This window comes from Triturus cristatus, chromosome 1_2 (genome assembly GCF_964204655.1).
Source record: "Triturus cristatus chromosome 1_2, aTriCri1.1, whole genome shotgun sequence".
Taxonomy (NCBI): Eukaryota; Metazoa; Chordata; class Amphibia; order Caudata; family Salamandridae; genus Triturus; species Triturus cristatus.
In genome coordinates, this window is record NC_140580.1 from 131,661,697 (window position 1) to 131,683,143 (window position 21,447).

The window sequence follows — 21,447 nt, forward strand, 5'->3', positions numbered from 1 at the left end:
CTGCACCTTTATTGACTTAATACTAACTGAGTGGGAATATTAAATTATATATGTGTAGTGTCCAGCACCTTCCTTGATTTAATACTAACTGGAGTGGGAATAGTAAATTATATAGGTTTAGTGTGCAGAACCTTCCCTGACTTAATACTAACTGGAGTGGGAATAGTAAATTATATATGTGTATTATCCAGCACCTTACCTGACTTAATATTAGCTGGAGTTGGAATAGTAAATTATATAAATTTAGTGTCCAGCACCTTCCCTGACCTCATACTAGCTGGAGTGGGAATAGTAAATTATATATGTCTAGTGTCCAGCACCTTCCCTGCCTTGGGGGCAATTTTGATCTCGCTCGAAAGGGCTCCGAACGCTATCCGGCCGGAAAAAGTACGAGCCGTACGCATGTTTTCCGTATTAGTATTTTTGATGGATTTCCAGGTTACAGTAAGCTTTGGGATATTGTTGTTGGATATAGTTTTACTTTGCTTTGTAGGTATTCAAACATTTGTCTAGTTTCTTTGGTAAGTTTTGGGCCTATTTGGGTTACAGATTGCTTCATTCTTAGTTGTTGGTAGCTCTGTTCTTTTTGGAGAGATTGTAGGAGTTTGTGTAGAGTAGGTGTACTGTTGTTGCTGGGAAGGCATTATGCCATCCTTCAACAGCATTGTTTATTTTGGCTTCTTTATTTAGTGTGCTAAGGTATACATTCCACCATGGAATGTGGTATTTATGTAGCCTTTTGTGTCCTGATCTGTGGAGTGTTCCCACCCAGGTATCTTCAAAATAATCTAAAAGGGGACTTAATTTTTGTTCATTTCTTTGGTAGTATGGACTTTCCAGGAATAGGTTGTAGTGTTCGGCCACGTCAGTAACTGGGACGTAGGCCAGTGCTACAAGTTTTTTAACTTGATAAGCAAAAGTACTGTCAGTTGCATATTCAACATTTAGGGTTCGATGAGGATGGCGGTCGGAAAACCATTCCGACCGCCGTGGTATCGGAAATTAACCATCTGCTGGTACCGCGGCAAAACCGGCGGTCCGATTAGGATCAAGCACCAGAAAAATCTGACCTCGGCGGAACGATGTCACAAAAGACCGCGGTAGCATGCGGAGCAGGTGAAAATCTGTCTGCGGCGGTCGGATTCGCTGCGGATAAACCCAAAACCGCTGCACCGATCAGCAGATTGACTGCACATGAAATTAGGATACCATGAGGTGACAGCGGAACGATCTGCTGTTTCGGACCGCCGTGATCGCAACCATTGATGAATGGGAGAGCCGGCGGAAGGGAGGTTGTATACCCACCGCCTCGGTCGCTCCGGAACTGTAATGGCGGTCGACAAAAAAACACACACAACAAGGCTACCAAGTGTACCCATTAACCTGGCTCAGCCAAAAAAAACACCTAACACACCCCAATGAAACATCCCCCATGGCAACAAAAAAAAATACAAATCCCAGGTCAACCCACACAACACACCTTACAGCAATACTTCATTTTGACACACCCACATAGCTGAGTATAAAACCAGCCCCTTCCAGAATCCTTTGCAATACTTCACAATGGGAGGAACTAACCCCACAGCACAAAGGAGAGGCAAATCTGCACACATCACACCAACACACACACACACACCACACACATCAACACCATCATTCTCATACCTGCACCTTTAACTCATTTGCACATCACACACCATGTCACAGAAGAAAATGCCCAAATTCACTAGCAATGAGTTGTCAGTAATGGTAGATGAGGTAATCAAAGTAGAACCACATTTGTTTGGAAGCCTGGTCCAACAGACACCATTAGCCACCAGTACGCAAATGTGGGCAAGGATAGTCAGCGGGGTCAATGCAGTAGGGACCATCCTGCGCTCCAAGAAGGAGATCGTGAAGCGTTGGCATGACCTCAAGAGCAAGGTGAAAGAGAAGAACAACAAGAACCGTGAGCTGGCTCAGAGGACTGGTGGTGGCCCTCCCATTCCCCTACGAACATTCACCGCATGGGAGGAGAAGGTTCTTGGCATACTGCATCCAGAGAGTCTCATAGGAATAGCCAGGAGAGTGGAGGCTGGTAAGTACCAACAAGTGTCTACCATCACAATGCTATGTACTGGCCTGCACACCTACAAAGCAACACCTCCTAGGCCGAAAGGCATTCATGTGCACCACACTCTCCCCAACACATGTCTCACAGATCCAACATTCACTCCCTCTGATTCACCCCAAAGGTAGCTAGCAACATTACCCTGAGGGCATGTGTACAGGCAGCCAGCACTACAACTCCCACCAGGCCCCCCTTTCCCAAAGCTGAGCAGGATGTAACACTCCACCCCACACCCACAACCATGTGTCAGCCATTGCATTGCCCCATCAAACTTACAGGTAGGTAGTCATCTTAACAGGGAGGGGTGTTTGTGGTTGGGAGCCAGCACTACAACTCCCACCAGGCCCCCCTGTCCCAAAGCTGAGCCGGATGGTACACTCCACCCCCCACCCACAACCATGTGGCAGTCAATGTATTTCACTCTTCAAACTTACAGGTAGGTAGCCATCTTATGCTCTCTTGTCCCACCCCTGAGCAGGATGGAACACTCTCCCCACCCAAGAGCCTTGTGTAGCCATTCCCTTCCTCTGCTCCACTTCACAGGGAGGCAGCCATCTTAACAGGGAGGGGTGTCTGTGGTTAGGCAGCCAGCCCTACAACTCCCACCAGGCACCCTTGTCCCAAAGCTGAGCAGGATGAAACACTCCACACACCCACAACCATGTGGCAGACATTGCATTGCTCTCTTCAAACTTACAGGTAGGTAGCCATCTTCATAGGTAGGGTGGTTTGTGGGTGGGAAGCCTGCGCAACAACTCCCACCAGGCCCCCTGTCCCAAAGCTGAGCTGGATGGTACACTCAACCCCACACCGCCAGCCATGTGGCAGCCATTGTATTTCACTCTTCAAACTTACAGGTAGGTAGCCATCTTATGCTCTCTTGTCCCACCCCTGAGCAGGATGGAACACTCCCCCAACCAAGAGCCATGTGTAACCAATCCACTTCCTCAGCTCCACTTCACAAGGAGGCAGCCAACTTAACAGGGAGGGGTGTCTGTGGTTAGGCAGCCAGCCCTACAACTCCCACCAGGCACTCTTGTCCCACAGCTGAGCAGGATGAAACACTCCACAAACCCACAACCATGTGGCAAACATTGCATTACCCTCATCAAACTAACAGGTAGGTAGCCATCTTAACAGGGAAGGGTGTTTGTGGGTGGGAAGACTGCACCACAACTCCCACCAGGCCCCCTTGTTCCACAGCTCAGCAGGATGGAGCACCCCCCCTACCCAGAAGCATGTGGCAGACATTGCATTGCCCTCATCAAACTAACAGGTAGGTAGCTATCTTAACAGGGAAGGGTGTTTGTGGGTGGGAGCCAGCACTATAACTCCCACCAGGCACCCTTGTCCCACAGCTCAGCAGGATGGAGCACTCCCCCCCACCCAGAAGAATGTGTCAGCAATTCCCCTCAACTGTGTCAAAGAACAGGTAGGTAGATAATGCATGCACCCTGCCATTCCTCTCAAAAAGCATGGAGCCATATGACCACACCAGCCCTCACATGTCCCCCAACTTGGCATAGATCCAATAGCCACTTCCAGTGTGCAGACACCTAAGCGTATGTAACTGTCACAAAAATTAAAGATTGACTCACCAAATCACATGTTGAATAAATTCAGGGCACAATCACGCACGGCACTGAATGCTACCTGTAAGTGCCATGGGGGCAGAGCATCAAGGCCCATATGAACACAAAACATGCATGGTCAGTTGTAAAAAGAAAGCAACGCACATGATATGACACAGGGATGCATGAGATCACAATGGCTAGTACAGACTCAGATGTAACATCTTCCATGCTGAGTATACAACAAAGATGCTTCACATAAAGTCGACATGTCCTTCTAATCACACAATCTGTACATGGAACATGTTCTCTATTGACATGTCACACCATGGACAAGTAATGAATGTTCCTCCACATCATGTCATGATGCTCAGTAACATGCAGCCATACAATGTGATATCAATGTAAACTGTGTGGTGTATAACATCTAACAACCAAACATCTAACACCAAGCTTGTGGGGTGCACTTCAATGACCATTTCATCTCTGTCCAACAGGTGACCAGCAATTGACTGCTGCAGATGACAACACCAACCTGCAGAGCCAGTGTCCCCCGCGGAACATGGACTCTCGGATGCAGACTCCCTAAGTTCATCGGATGCAGACCCCGAACCTGGCCCATCAGGACTGCCAGGGCGCACAAGGTCCCAGGCCCCCACCACCACCTCAGCATCAACAACTGCGCTGACCCCTGCTGCAATGACCTGTGCGGCCTCAACCACCACCACAAGTGCTGCCTGCAACACTCAACCTGCCTCAGAGGATACCCACACCACCCCACAATCTGAGGAGGGCACGGAGAGTCTGCAGGTACGTCGAGTGGTGACGCCACAGGTCCGGGATAGCAGGGCAGGTGGTAGGGCAACTGAAACAACAGGACACTGGGGCCGAAGCCCTGGCCAACATCACCAGAGTCCTTGGGGCATACGAACAAACCCAGGGACAAATGGGCCAGGTTCTGGACGAAGTACGTTAGGTCCACCTGCTTCTGAGGTCCATGGACACGCATATGGGCCAAATCGTGGACTTCATGGGCCAGCTTGTGGGTGTTCTGAGGGACAGGCCTGCGGCCCAAAGGACAGCTCAACCTCCCTCCAGTGGCCCGCAGGATGACAGTCCCACCACCTCACCTGTGGCCACAGAGAGGGGTGAGCTGGAACAGGATGACTCCTCAGACACCGCTGTGCCCGTAGCAGAGGCCCCCCCGCCAAACGCTCAAGGGGCCGTCCGAGGAATACCATGGGAGGATCACGTGGCAAAGCACCAGCCAAACACCAGTCAAAGAGCCAGCCATGATGGCACCTCTTCATCTTGACATTGACTTTGTTGACTATCCTTACACACACTGCCATGTTGATGGCAGTCGTCTGTTGGACTGTGTCACCACATCAATGTGGTGACTACTCTGTTGTCTCGTCTACCATCACTGACAACTCATTGATTCACTTTGCACCTTTTTGTAAATGATCACTTCCCTGTCACAAATACTTATTGTAAATAAACACTCTTTACACACCTATGTTTTTGTGTCAGCTCCATGTTTATCACAGGATGTACAATGTTGACTCTGATTCCAATGTACCAGATGCACTGATTGTTTTGAGGCATTGCAAGGCTGAAGGGACCTAGAAAGACACAAGAGAACAACATTCACCTGTCAGGTGATGGCATCACAGCCATTACACAACACTCGTCATCAAGGTACACAAACCAGCACATATTACAATTAGCAACAATATCGACATAGACATCATGTAGCTGGCCATAACTACCCTGTGCCCCAAACATTAGCCATCAGCACAGAGCCAACAACAGGCGGCAGTCAAAAAACTCCCCTAGGCCTTTGCACCAGCATCAAAAACAGCAGACAATGGCACCGTTGTACAATGTCACTCACCTTCAAGGAAAGTAGCGGTTGATGAGCTGTTGACGCAGGTCGACACCTTCCTCCTCTCTAATATCCTCGTCACTGGACATGTGTGGGTTTGCCGGCGGGGGCATCTGCTGCTCATCAGTGTCCAGGATCAGGGGGATCTTTTTGCGCAAGGCTAGGTTGTGGAGCATGCAGCATGCCACTACAATCTGACACACCTTTTGGGGAGGGTACAACAGTGCACCTCCGGTCCTGTCCAGGCATCGAAATCGAGACTTAAGAAGACCAAAAGTACGCTCCACCACACCATTTGTCCTCCCATGGGCATCATTGTAGTGGGCTTCACTCAGGGTCCTGGAATTCCTCAGTGGATCAGCAACCAAGGCGGGTTGGGATATGCAGAGTCACCTAGGTGTGAGATACACAGAGCAATTTTGTACTATAACTGTGGTAGAGGACAGCATGTCAGAAATACAGCACGATACTTGACTCTGCGTACTCACCCACGATCCACGCACGCTCTTGGATGCAGATTTGCCATCAGCTGTGGTATGATGCTGCTACGCAGGATGTAGGTGTTAAGTCTTCACCCACCTGAAATCCAGGTTGTTCAACTTGAGAGATGAGACGAAAGTTCTCTATGCCCCTGAAAACCTAACCCAGCCCAAACTGTATATGAAACTCAGGTTGACAAGAATAGATCTCCGGGGGAAGGGGGAAAATGGGACAAAATAAAAAAAAGGAACAAAAAAGGAACACTCCACTGTGTGCAGCTCAAGTCGATCCGACTCTTTCTCTGCTTGAGGTTTTCTTTATAGCTTCTGTAAAATGCTGTCCTTCAGTGGCTAGGCATCTATATATGAAAATAAATAAAATAATATTACATTAACTCACTATAATCTTCCTATTGCCTCTGTTTATAGTTTACATCGCATTCAGGAAATACCTTTTCTGTAATCGGGCTTTTCACGAAACATAAGCTTTTCTTTTTTCTTAAAAGATTGATGCCAAAATTATTTTTCTTAAATTCTTCTGTGGGAATAAAATAACGTTATTCACAATCAAATAATAACACCAAGAATTTCTTATGACTTCCCTCTGTCATACACTTACTAATAAATGCCTTAAATGAGTCCTATAATTATAGTTCGTAAATTTGACCAAAATGTTCAAATGAGTCTTTATTAATGCAGTTCTTTCTTTGAAGGTCTTTTGTTTCCTTTTTATCTTTTTATGTGCAGGCAAAGTCTCTGGCTTTCCAAGGAGAAGATTTCCTACTCAAAATTCAGAAAACCGAGGTAAGGAAACCTTAAATTGTGCATATTTCTTAAATACCAGTTTTTTCCTCACGTTTTTTTTCCTTTTGTGCGCGCATTTGTTCCTGCAAGCGTTTAAATTAGAAAGATCTTACTTGAATATGCGTCTTCTATCTTTTGTTGCAGGTCGGAATAATTCAAAAGCCGGAAATGGAATGAGGAAGGAAGAATCCCCGTGTCGGAGAGTTGCTGTGGGAACCAGGGGCGAGACCGGAACTGGAGAGGAGACTGGAGCGGAATTCAAAATTTGCGAACATTCGTGACAAGAATTTCCAATTCTATTAAGGACAAGGAGGCGAGGATTATGCTTTCTCATTTCTTTATTAGAAATGCTCATCAGCCAATTAGAAAAAAGTAGATAAAAGAGAAACTACAATACCCATAAACACCAGGGTATCACGTGACCAACCATAGAGACCATAGTATAAAAGGTCATGTAGAAAGTATCACATACTCTTTCTTTGGTGAGGAAAAAACAGTTCAGGTTAAAACAGGAAGTCTAAGAAACGTTGAACATCAGGGCTAGAAAGACCATCAGCAGCAGCAGAAGCCCACATTGAAGAACACAGGACTCGGCAGCAGTAGATCACCGGAAACAGCAGAGCAGCGAGAACAGGATAAGCCAGATGGAACAGCAACACCGTTACTTTGGGTCAGAACCTGAAAAAGAGACCTACAGCCGTAATACACATCCAGTATATAGAATGAAGTCATAAACAGGGAGGGTAGAGAAATTATGAATTGCACTAAACATAATTCATATGCAAAAAACAACAGAGGAAATGCATAACATGTGCAGAAAACAATAACAACGGGTGGGATAATCCTCGCCTCCTTGTCCTTAATAGAATTGAAAATTCTTGTCACGAATGTTCGCAAATTTTGAATTCTATGTCAGGACAGGAGGCTCCGATTATGCTTGTTCAAAGCTGATCCACCACCATAGAAGCAATATGATCAATTGGTTTGTAATAAAAGGTTTTGAACACTGAGTCAGAAGACCAATCTGCGGCCGTCATGATGTCACATAAAGTAACATCCATCGAGAATGCCTTAGAAGCCATAGCCCCACATGCCGAATAAGCACCAAAAATGGAAACATCAATGCCAGCTTCAGATATGAGCCATCTAACCCAGCGAGCCAATGTAGCTGGGGTAACAGGGCGAAAAGGCTTCTGCAAAGCAATAAACAGTTGACCATGCATATCTGAACGGAAAGGAGCAGTACATACCTCATAATCCTTGACACATTGAACAACGCAAAGGTTGGGATGATTAGGAAAGGAAGGATAGGTAATCGAGGAAGTATTCGTTTTGGTACGTTTGGAAAGACGAAATGTGACACCCTCAGGTGTAAAACTGCGACCTGCCAAGTCCAAAGCCTGAACATCAGACACCCGTTTGCAAGAAACAAGACATAACAACATGGTCAGCTTGGCCGACAGTTGCTTACGGGAAAGCAAAGAATTGGAAGGCCAGGCCTCCAAGAACTTCAAAACAATGGATACATCCCACAAAGACACGTACCTAGGACATGGGGGTTTCGCCAGACGAATACCCTTAAGCAATTTGGCAATCAGAGGATGCTCACCCGCGGGTTTACCATCAATAGGAACGTGGCCTGCCGAAATGGCAGAACGAAAATTATTAACCGTCCGGTAAGCCAAACCGGAGGAAGCAAGAGACGCTAAGAAATTAATGCTCAGAGAGACATCCGCTGCAGCCGGATCAGTCTCCCGTTGAACACACCAAGCACACCATCGTTTCCAGGAGCCTGAGTAGCGTTTATGAGTGTTGGGTGCCCAAGATCCACTGATAAAGTTGGAAGCATCTCGTAAAAGGCCCGGGACCGTCCAGCGGTCCCCGAAAGTCGCCATGCCAGAAGAAGGAGAGAGCCTGACTGGATATGGGGATGCGGATTGCCGAGAGGGTCCAGCAAGAGATTCCACTTCTGGGGAAGAAGGAGCGGCACTGCCCAACACATTTCCAGGAGAACTGGGAACCAAGTTTGAGCCCTCCACAGAGGAGCAATCAGAATCAGTTCCGACTGATAACGCTTTGTGCAAGCCAGGACTCTGGGAATCATCATGAAAGGGGGAAAGGCGTAGCACAGAAGTGACGGCCAGATCTGTAGAAATGCATCCGTGGCCAGGGCTTCCGGATCCGGCCTCCAGCTGAAGAACAGAGGAAGCTGAGTGTTGAGGCAAGAAGCGAACAGATCGATGTGACACTGGCCCCAAAACCGGAGAAGAGAACGGAATATTCGAGGATGAAGCCTCCAATCGCTGAAATCCCGAAGATGACGCGAATTCCAGTCCGCAATCTGATTGTTGCGACCGGGAAGGTATTCGGCAATAACAGTGATCTATCTTTTGTAGACAAAAGTGCCAAAAGTCTTTGGCGATCTCCGCTAAGATCCTGGATTTCGTGCCACCCAACTTGTTGACATAACGAACCGCTGACACATTGTCCATGCGGAGAAGAATGCAACAGTTGGATCGAAGGGGAGTGAAACAACAGATCGCGAAGGACCCCGCCAGGAGTTCCAGGCAATTTATGTGGAGAGACAACTCATGAGGAGACCACGACCCCCCGTCGATATTGGACCGCACCGGGCTCCCCAACCCCACAGGCTGGCATCGGATTCTATCACCCTCTCCGGACAAGAGCCGAACAGGGCTCGCCCATTCCAGGCTTCCATGTGGTCCAACCACCATTGCATCTCCCACCTCGCTTCCTCGGAAAGAGGAATTTGATCGGAATAGCGAAGGCCGTTCTGGAGATGACGGATCTTTAAACGTTGAAGCGCCCTGTAATGCAGATGGCCCGGGAAAATCACCTGAATCGAAGACGCCAATAGACCGACAACTCGTGCTATAGATCTCAACGATACAGTCTGTTTGGAGATAACCGAAGACAACTCCCTCTTGATGGAACAAATCTTCTGATTGGGTAAGAGAAGCTGACAGGTCAGAGAATTGACCTGGAAACCCAGAAAATCTTTCACTTGTGATGGGGTGAAAACAGATTTCTGAGGATTCACCAGAAGTCCCAGAGATTGTAACAGGTCGATCGACCATTCCAGATGCGAAATCAACTTGAGGGGACAATCTGCCATGATCAGAATGTCGTCCAAGTATACAATCATGCGAACACCCCGAGCACGCAAGCATTCCACGACGGACCTCAGAAGCTTCGTGAAGCACCAAGGAGCTGACGAGAGGCCGAACGGGAGAACCTTGTATTCGAACCAGTTCCCCTGCCATTGGAACTGAAGAAACCGACGATGGGGGCTGAAGATTGGAATCGACAAATACGCATCTTTGAGATCTAGGAGAACCATCCAATCTCCTTCCCGGAGAAGATCTCGCAACAGATGGATCCCCTCCATTTTGAAATGGCGGTACACCACCCCTCCGTTGAACTCCTTCAGATTGAGAACCAAACGGGATCCGCCCCCTCGTTTCTAAACCAGAAAAACCGTGCTCACAAAACCTCCTGGATGACGGGTAGTCCGAAGGATCGCCCCTTTTGCGAGAAGGGAGTCTATTTCTGCTGAAATGAACTCCTGATCTTGAAGGGAGAAAAACAACGGGGTTGGAGGGAGGATTTGAGGCTGGGGCTGATAAAACTCTATCTTGTAACCCTGAACCGTTTCCTGCACCCAAGCATCGTTGGAGATTAGACGCCAATTGTGGAGAAAAAATTGGATCCTGCCCCCCAAAACTACCTCGGAAGCTGAAATGAACCTCACCTGAAGTGTTGGTGTCCGCCGAATCGACCTTTCTTATACTGTCCTCTCCCTTTGCGAGAGGGATAGAAGTTGGAACGAGTGGAGAAGCCGGAGTCCTGACCACCACCTCTGTGGGACTGGAATCCTCTCTGGGAATTCTGTTGAGAGCCACGGCCGAACGAGCGCCCCCTGTGACGTCCGGCCTTGGCAAAAACCGGTCGAAATGCTCGGCGCAGCGAGGCCTGAGCCTTGTCAAGGCCACTAAAAGTGGCCACAAAGTGTGTAAGCTCCTTCAGGAACGGTTGACCAAATAACTGGCCCTGAGCCAAGGGGCCGGACTCGGAAGAGGAGAGCTCCGCCAGCTTAGGATCGAGTTTGAGAAGAATGGAACGGCGCCGCTCACACGAAATCGCGCAGTTGGCATTGCCCAACTGGCAAATAGCCCTCTGGGACCATTCAATGAGCTCATCAGGGTCAACAAGGGCTGAAGCCTCTTTAGCGAGAACACCAAGATCTAATATTTTAGTTAGCGGGCCCAACAAGTCCAACAATTTGTCTTGGCAGGAACGCCAAGACCTATCAAGACCCTTCTTAGGGTCTTTGGCGTACTTCTTCTGGAGTTTCGGCCAAATGGTCAGCTAAGTCGGGACGTGGACATTCGGATCTCAGGCGGGCCCTGACATCCTTTTCAAATGGTTGGCGAATATGAGCCTGCACATACTCCGCCACTGCAGGGGATGGCAACCAAGAAGAAGAATTTGGGTGAACGATATCAGAGGGATCAAAAGCAAGTATAGGGGGGTGTGAGGGAGCGTCCACGAAGTGCTCCTTACGAGCCTTTTTCCGTGGAGGAGGGTCAATTTCAGACGAAGTGGAGGAATGAGTGTCATCTGCCTCCATATCAGGGAAGGCCGAAACCGAAGTTCCAACCGTCGCCTTAGGGGTAGATCTGTCAGAAGACAAACTTTTGGCCAATTGCTGGAAATCAGATTTGTGAGGATTTACAGGAGATTTAGAGGAGGCACGAGCAGACGGCATAGAGCATAGAGAGACAAATGACGTTTCAAGGGGTTAATGCCACGAACAAGCGCCTTATTAACCGAATGCTGTACTCCCTGATCCAAAGCCTCAACCAAATCGTGCTCCAGAGAGCCAGAAGCGTTACAACAAACAAATGATGGACAGAATGCTGACAATGCAGACATTCTCCCCCAGTCAAGAGATCTGGGTTAAATCCATCGTTTTTGCACCAGAGAGCCAGAGGCATCATCATCATAGCAATAGTCATCCTCATAATAATAATCCTCCATTATGACACACAGGTGTAACAAATTATAATGCCCACAGAGCGATGACAATAATCAATAATGGCCAAAGGCACAATGCAGGGGGAGTGAACAAACCCCACAGCAAGCCAATAAAGCAGGTAGAAACCTGAACACACTGCAAGAATTAAAAGTGGAGGGAGGGCTTGCTGTTCGAGAAAAATCTGTCACTCAAGGCAAAGCCTATGATGGATTGTACAGCCCAATTGTTATTATGTTGCAAAAGGGCGTATTTGGGGCGAAATACACAGGCTGTGGGCAATGGGCGCTGTAAACGCGACCTTCTCCTGAGGAAAATCGTCCGTTTTAGTCAAAAAACATGGCCGCCGCGCATGCGCGGTAACGGTCGCCCGGTATTCATAGAGTGGAGCGCTCGCATGCAGAGCGCGAGCCTCCAAGCCCCTCTCTCCCACTCCACAACCAACAGAGACGCGGGCGCTAAGCGCCCGGCTCAGGGAGGTGAACCTCACGCTCCCCGCAAACGGACCAAAGCGGCGAGCGGAAGGGACGATAAAAACACTAAGGGAACCATGGAAACCGGGCAAAAAACAGCGCGGCGACGCGCTAATATGAAGCGCCACAGAAGCATCAAAAGGCACAATTACAATTTCAGAAACAATGTAACAAAGCAATATCATTAATTATCCAGTAAAGAGAAAATACACTTAACTGGCTGTGGAGCAGCAAAGAAAGAGGATGTGATACTTTCTACATGACCTTTTATACTATGGTCTCTATGGTTGGTCACGTGATACCCTGGAGTTTATGGGTATTGTAGTTTCTCTTTTATCTACTTTTTTCTAATTGGTTGCTGAGCATTTCTAATAAAGAAATGAGAAAGCATAATCGGAGCCTCCTGTCCTGACATAGAATTCACCCTGTCGGCGCGTTGCTGGGGAAACAGGAATCGGAACCAGAGCCTCTCTGGAAGTCAGGTGAGAGAAAAGTAATGACGAGCGCAAGCTCGTCTCGTTTAACTAGCGGGTCTTTTATAGGTTCAGGTATGGGTGGGGTTCTTCAGTTAGGGTGGGGTGATGAAACGTGCAAAACATGCCTCAGCGCTTTTAGCGGCAACGTGCTTCTGTATGTAAATCTTCAACTGTAATCAACGTGCTGCCTATGCAAATGAGCCCCTGAGCTCAGGCACCTGTAAACTGCTTAAAGTTCAGTTTATTCTTTGCACCATTTTATTTACTAGTGTTCCACAATAAAAAACATTAGAACTGCCTATACTCTTTCTGAATACAAGCTACCAAAACAAGGAATGTACACAATGAAGCAACAAGCAAGCTTTTACAGCATTAAAAGAGAAGGGCAATATTCATGGTACAACCAATGTGTAATATCCAGCAGAGAGGCCACATTCATAGTAAAGCTTATATTCAATGCAGAGTATGAGGCTGAGCTACATTCATAGTACAAACCCTAACAGTAGGAGTTATGGGCTGATCCCGGATATTTGGCACAGACATGGGAGATTATCATATCCGCCTGGCATACAACTTGCACATTGATGGAATGGAAATGCTTCCTGTTCCTGTAGATGTGCTCATGTCCCTGTGGTGGAACCAGGCCAACATGTGCGCAGTCAATGGCACCAACAACATTCGGGATGTGGGCAAGGTCATAAAACTCACCCTTCACAGCTGTCAATTAATGCCTCCTGGAGAAATGGATGTAGCTGTCCTTGTAGATCATCATAGCAGACAGGACATCACATAGCACCATGCTGCACATTGGTTGAGACATCTCACCTGCACTGGACACTGTGTACTGGAATGAACCAGTTGCAAAAAAAGTGCAGGGCCGCCATCACCTTCCACGTTGGTGCCAAAGCAGTCGGATAGGTTCTGCGCGGCCTCAGATAGGGCTCCAACTGAGCACATAGGTCCTGAAGGGTAGGTCGATCCAAATGGAATTTCCGTATGATGTCCTCATCCTCCATGTCCGCAAGCAATGTGAATGGACGATGCACATTTGGTTGCCTCCTAGGTAGGAACGAAAGGGGACACATGTCAATTCAATTTCCCTCTGAGATGTTTCCAACATCTTACGTTTTGACTGACATAGCGCCAACAATGAATGGCCTGAAACTACAGCCTACAGCACAAGTCACATGTAGTGACACCTTGATCTAAAGTAGTTGTACACTTGTCCAGTATTTACACAGTGAATACCCCCAAAACAGATTCAGACTATGTGAATGCCAAAAGGTACATTCCAACATCTTGTGTCACCAGCCTTGAAAGTAGTTGATACTGCACATGTTTGAAACAGCAACACTGCTGGCTTCTACGTAGCTGCTGTACCTGCCACACCGTCTTGCGTAAGTCGGACAGGGCACACATTACCAACACAATGAGCACAGTGTGTGCATAAAGATCAAGTATATAAACATGAGTTCAGCAATCTACACAGTGAAATAGGCACATTATGTAGTCAGTCCTTCATTACTGTGGGTTGCTTAGCCATCTCACACATTGACATGTGTACATATTTGAGAATCCATCACACCACAGATCTGTGTACATGCACAACAATATCATAAGTGACATGTGAGGGAGTACATGCCAATGCATGTAATCCTGTGCACTGTCTTGGCATGTGTAGTCATCAGTGAGTTAAATTTCACACTAGCGTTGAATTACACTATCTGGTGGCATAATTCATAGTAAGTGTTGACCGTTTAATGCTGAGAACTGGCCATTGCCATTGCTACATCATGATGTGTCCATAGGTGCCGTAAGTGTGCCCCACCACCGTAATTACGGCCATTGGCACCAATGTTAAGCTGCCAAATCACGGTAGCGACCGTCTGGGCCCCGCTGTGTGACACCGCCAATGCCCTTGCCCTTACAGCCAATGGGAACCGCAATCGCAGTAGACAAATGCACTTTTGAAAATCGCGGTAGGCGTGGTCCGCTACTGTGGGGCCGGTCATTGGATGCTATTGAAAGATGCAAGATCACGGTTTCGACCACCTGGCTCCTGCGGTGTGTCACCGCCAATGACCATGCCCTTACAGCCAATGGGAACCGCAATCGAGGTAGACAAATGCACTTTTGAAAATCGCGGTTGGTATGCTCCGCTACCGCGGGGCCGGTCATTGGTCACATTTGAAAAAAGCTGACCTGGAACACCAATTGCAGCAGCTGAAACAACCCCAAGGGGCTATATATGTCTGGGGTAGAGCCACACATTTCCACTGCTTCAAGACACTGCTGACTGACACTCTTCAACACCAACTGCTGCTGTTTCTGTCTCCTGGAGCCAGTGATGGCGTGAACTGAGAACATCGGGGCCCGTCCCTTCACCACAGAGGAGCTGGATGTCCTGGTGGACGAGGTGCTCTCACAGTATGGGAGGCTATATGGTGCTCCTGATGTCATGGTAAGTGTTTCAGAGTGAAAGTAGGAGATTGCAGGGAGTGCACACATGAATTTGATCTACTGCAGTATGTGCCTGAGAGTGTGGGTTTGTGTGATACACTGCCTAGCATGCTGACTTCAGGTAAATGGGGTATGTGGCCTAATTTCCACAGATCCCGGACTGCATTTCAGGATGGGAGGGACATGCAGTGTTTTTGCAGCCATACAGTGACACTGCTCGTTTGGAAAGTGGAAGTCAGAACAGGCATTACCTGTGCTAATGGATGCCTGAGTCCATGAGGTTTTCACATGCTCATTTGTGACATTACAAAGACTTTTCGTCCAGAGGGTACTGATGGAAGTGTGTTTTACTTTATATTGCCACCATGGATCTGTAAGCATTATGCACAAGAGTGAGGGTGACACTCTTGGTGGAAATTCCCATATGACACAGCAGATTGTTGTACTTCTGAAACATCCCCCTCCCCTTCGTTTCATTTTGTGTACTGACTCGCATGTGTAGGCACTGTTTACCCTCTCATACTGTACATGCATGTGACTGTTCTGATGGCCCATGTTTAACCTCAGTGTGAGCCCCCCTGGCCTGCACAGTTACTACCCAATTTGACAGGGACCCATCACTGAATGGACAGAGTGAGACATATGTGTTGTCTGCCACCCTATTCCTCAATGAGCTATCTTAGGCCTGTGGATTGCACAAGATAGACCTTGTGAGAAGGGTGTGAGAATGTAAGATCATGTCCCTAAATGTGACCTCCATGACACAGTGAGCCATTCACAGGCCAAGGGCATTGAGGGGTGTGCAGTGTTGGACACAGTGAGTCTGCCCAACACATCATTTACTATGTAATGTATGTCTTGCTCACTCACAAACTGCATCACAGATTTGGGCCTACTTCACATTGCTTTCTGTGCTGGCATTCTGCATGTGTATGAGATGGCCAGGCACTGTGTCCATCCTCATACCTGCATGCATTTAGGTATGATTATCTTATGCTAATGTATTACGTGTCATGCTGTATGGCCTCTGCTAAACATATCTGAATAGCTGTGCTAAGTTTGTGCATGCTCCTGTACTGAGACACAGTGGTACATAACCCAGTGTTACTGAAATGTCCTCCTCTTGTCTCCCATGCCTGCAGCTCATAGTCCACCAGCGTAAGACCTTATGGAGGGCCATTGCACGCAAGGTGCGTGCTCTGGGTGTCTCCAACCGACGGCACACACACTGTCACAAGAGGTGGGATGACATCTGCCAGCTGAGCAAAAACGTGGCAGAGATGACCCTGGGGCTGCTCCCTCGGACTGGCAGGTTGGCGCGCAAAAGCATGAAGCCACTAATGGCCCACTTCTTAGCAGTGACATAGCCAGAGCTGGATGGACAATTAAGGGCCCATCAGCAGCAAGTTGGGGGTGAGTATTCTGTGCAGGGTGACTTTGGGCGTGAGTGACTGCACGTATTTCAACCCTGAGCCAGTGCGATTCGCTGTGATGTTTCTAGAGTGATGCTATGGCTTGTAAGTGGCCTCTGTGTTGTGTGCAGCTGTCATGCATAAACTACATGTACTTTCTCATATCTTTAATGTAATGGCCCTTGACATTGCATGCTGAGATGTGGCCTTATGGCATCGGCTGCATTAGGGAAGTCACAGACATCCCCGCGCAGTGAACAGCAGTGTGCCTCATCTTAGTGTGCTTTCGTAGATGTGTGCAGTGCCTGACCTCGAAATTGTGAGAACTACACATCTGACAACAATGTGCAACTGTAGTTGAGCCTCAAAGTACAACATGGTGGACAGCAGGAGCTTATGGCCATTGCAAAAGGACATTTGGGAGTCTGTATCTGTGTTGTCCCCTTAAAGTGACTCCATATGTGACTGTGACAACATGTTGAGATGTACATCTTTTTCACCTACAGGCACGTAGGTATGCTTACAGGAATCTGTATGTCAGGTTACATGGAGGCACGGGTAAGCTATTTGGCTGTGTGAACATCACATGGGTCAATAATGCCAAGTATGCATGTTACCATGCATCTTCTGATATTTGCATTAAGGTTGCACATGCAGACTGCACAGGGCGGTGTGCAACATGGGAGTATCATCGTCTTGTTTTGTGCTTTGCTTGCAAATTATGTTTGTGCGTATGGCACTAAACTGAACCTACGTCTCTGTCTCTTGCAGCATCTACGAGGGCACAGAAGGACAGGGGACGGACACCAGTGGTGAGGCATCTTGCACGACTGCTCCACATGAGCTCACTGACACAGATGTAACCAGCGCCTTGGAGAGGGACAGGAGCGCCCTTGAAGAATCACGTCCAGAAACACCAACCTCAAAGTCATCTGACGCCAGTGGTGACTCCTCAATGTTGGCGGGCACAGGGAGTGGGAAATCTGCCTCTTCTTCTACCACACATCATCCAGTGCCCACCCTCCCGGCTACTTCCACTAGTGCTGCCCGTGCCTGCAGCAGTAAGAAGGGTAGAGTGTCCTTCCCCCCAAGCACCGCTGCCCCTGCCCCTGTCTCCCCTGCTGCCCTCAGTGTTGAGGCGGTGGACCTTTTACGCCAGCTGTGTGTGGGTCAGACTACTCTCCTGAATGCCTTCCAGGATCATGACAAGAAATTGGCACAGGTAGTTGTCTTCATGGAGGGCATTCATTCTGACGTGGGTGGGCTACACAGAACTGTCTAGTCTTTGTCCTCCACAGTGACCGCAGCCATTCAGCTGTCACAGGCTCAGAGTCTAGCTTCAGTCCCTTCGGCAACCACCCTGCCAGTGGCAACATCTGTCAAGAGTGACCACACACCACAGCCCTCAGGCTCCAAGTACTCCACACGCAGCACTCAACAGCAGCACTCCAAGCAGCCCAGAGCGTAGACACCATCCCCAAAACAAAAAAAGTCACACAGGAGTGCAAAGGCAAAAGCCCTTCAGGTGACAATCAGGGGCATCAAGCCAAGAAGCAGGCCTCAGGCTCACATGCATCCAAATAAGCCCGATCCAAGGACACTCCCATCCCAAAATCCGCTCCCAAAGACAGGCAAACAGTTGCCGTGCCTGCAGGGACATTTTAAGGATTTGGGGGGCCCTGGGCCACGCATATTTTGGGGGCCTTTGTTAGGAACAGTTTTGAATTAATGATCCGATTTCAGCTTTTTCATGTCCTCTTTGGCCGGGTCATTGAAAGTGCACACGTACACGCGTCCAAATTCTAAATATGTTTACATGTACTATTCAGGTATAGTGATGTGTGTTTTCAATCTTGTAACGTAGCAGCTGCTCACTAATATTACAGCAAATAATCTCTGTGACACTCTCCCATTTCTCATATGTGTGGTTCTGATTTGATCTTATAACATTTTCATGGCTGTTGCATGTCAAATAAACAACATTTCTCTACAAAATGTCTATAATAGACACTCACATATCAATCACATAGTGGAAAATAAAGTAAAGGAAAACGGTATTTAAAATAATCTGCATAAGAATTATTCATGGTCATCGGGGCAAGACTGCAGAACAGAGCTGGCTCTGTCAGGGGGCCCCCCTGAAGGTCTTGGGCCCTGGGCCAGAGCCCACTTTGCCCCTGCCTTAAAACATCTCTGCGTGCCTGCTGTGAAGCTGATGCCTGCAAAGAGTCCGCAGAAACAGCTTAAGGCAGATTCACCCACAACCTCGACTCCCACCCACACCCCTGTGAAGCTGGGACAGGAGGGCAATGTGGGGGGTTCACTTCGTCAACAGGGGATGGAGGGGAAAAGTAAAGGCCAAGCGTACCAGAAGATCCAGCAGATCCTCACAGGGAGGGCCACCACCTGCACCTGATGCACCTTTGGTGGAGAGTGTGCCTGTTGTGCCCGCCCCACTTCTCACTCCTACCAAGACAGTTCTTGCATATTGAATCCCCAAGAAGTGGAGAGGCAGCCCTCCACATTCAAAATGTGACAGCCAAGTCTGAGGCAAAGTCCCCCTCCCAAACTTATCTCTCCCACAGCGGTGCCTGGACTTACCATTTTTAGCCCCGAGCTGTGTTGATTCCCATGGCCGTGTACGGTGTCACCCATTCCCTGTGCAGGTTCTCAAGCACACATGTACTTTTTTTGACTATGGACTGGCCACTGGCCTTTCTGTTTGTCACTTTGGATGCCTATTCCCTGTGCAGGTTCTCATGCACACGTGTGCCTACTTTGAACTATGGACTGGCCAATGGCCTTGCTGTTTGTCACTTTGGATGCCCCTCCCTGTGCAGGTTCTCATGCACACATGCACTTTTTTTTGACTTTGTACTGGCCAATCGCCTTGCTGTTTGCCTCTTTGGATGCCCATTCCCTGTGTAGGTTCTCATGCACACATGTACCTACTTTGAACTATGGACTGGCCACTGGCCTTGCTGTTGTCTAGTTTTGATGCCTATCGTGGTGATATGTAATAAAGACAGTAAATCCTGTTGTCTGCTTTCTCAGTGTCCTTGCTAAATAAAATGTGTTCTGTATGGGTATGGTTGCATGTGACAAATTCTCTGTATGCCACTTTAAAATTGCCAATTGCTTGTTTTACTTTTTCAGAGTTTGCCAGTGGTGAAAGGTACTTTAGTTCTTCTTGACTCTGAGGCTTGAGGGTGCAATGATGGGTGTTTGTGATGTTCTACTCTTATCATACTCATCATATGGTCATGTTTGCTAAATTGTACACATCAAAAACCAAAGGAAATGATGGACGGAGTGTTGAACATTGCAAGCACTCACCCCCAGTCAACTGAACTGGGTTTAATCCATCACCGTTCTTTAGCCCACTCTGCCACCCCAGTTTAGACATGGCCATATGCAAATCAGTCTGACCCTGTGCCTCATAAGAACAGTCCAGCCCGAACTGCCAAGCCATGTCTTCCCTGGACCGGAAACAAGCTTCCTAGGACCGGTTTCTGGCATTTCAGCTGTCTTCAGCCAGGCTTGCTTGAATCCAGTGGCAAAGTGAGCAAGGGACTCACGTCTGAGCATACCCTGCCAACTTATGGCGAACAAAGCAAAAAACAAAGGAAATGATGGACGGAGTGTTGAACATTGCAAGCACTCACCCCCAGTCAACTGATCTGGGTTTAATCCATCACCGTTCTTTAGCCCACTCTGCCACCCCAGTTTAGACATGGCCATATGCAAATCAGTCTGACCCTGTGCCTCATGGGAACAGTCCAGCCCGAACTGCCAAGCCATGTCTTCCCTGGACCGGAAACAAGCTTCCTAGGACCGGTTTCTAGCAATTCAGCCGTCTTCAGCCAGGCTTGCTTGAATCCAGTGGCAAAGTGAGCAAGGGACTCACGTCTGAGCATACCCTGCCAACTTATGGCGAACAAAGCAAAAACCAAAGGAAATGATGGACGGAGTGTTGAACATTGCAAGCACTCACCCCCAGTCAACTGATCTGGGTTTAATCCATCACCGTTCTTTAGCCCACTCTGCCACCCCAGTTTAGACATGGCCATATGCAAATCAGTCTGACCCTGTGCCTCATGGGAACAGTCCAGCCCGAACTGCCAAGCCATGTCTTCCCTGGACCGGAAACAAGCTTCCTAGGACCGGTTTCCTGGCATTTCAGCCGTCTTCAGCCAGGCTTGCTTGAATCCATTGGCAAAGTGAGCAAGGGACTCACGTCTGAGCATACCCTGCCAACTTATGGTGAACAAAGCAAAAACCAAAGGAAATGATGGACGGAGTGTTGAACATTGCAAGCACTCACCCCCAGTCAACTGATCTGGGTTTAATCCATCACCATTCTTTAGCCCACTCTGCCACCCCAGTTTAGACATGGCCATATGCAAATCAGTCTGACCCTGTGCCTCATGGGAACAGTCCAGCCCGAACTGCCAAGCCATGTCTTCCCTGGACCGGAAACAAGCTTCCTAGGACCGGTTTCTGGCATTTCAGCCGTCTTCAGCCAGGCTTGCTTGAATCCAGTGGCAAAGTGAGCAAGGGACTCACGTCTGAGCATACCCTGCCAACTTATGGCGAACAAAGCAAAAACCAAAGGAAATGATGGACGGAGTGTTGAACATTGCAAGCACTCACCCCCAGTCAACTGATCTGGGTTTAATCCATCACCGTTCTTTAGCCCACTCTGCCACCCCAGTTTA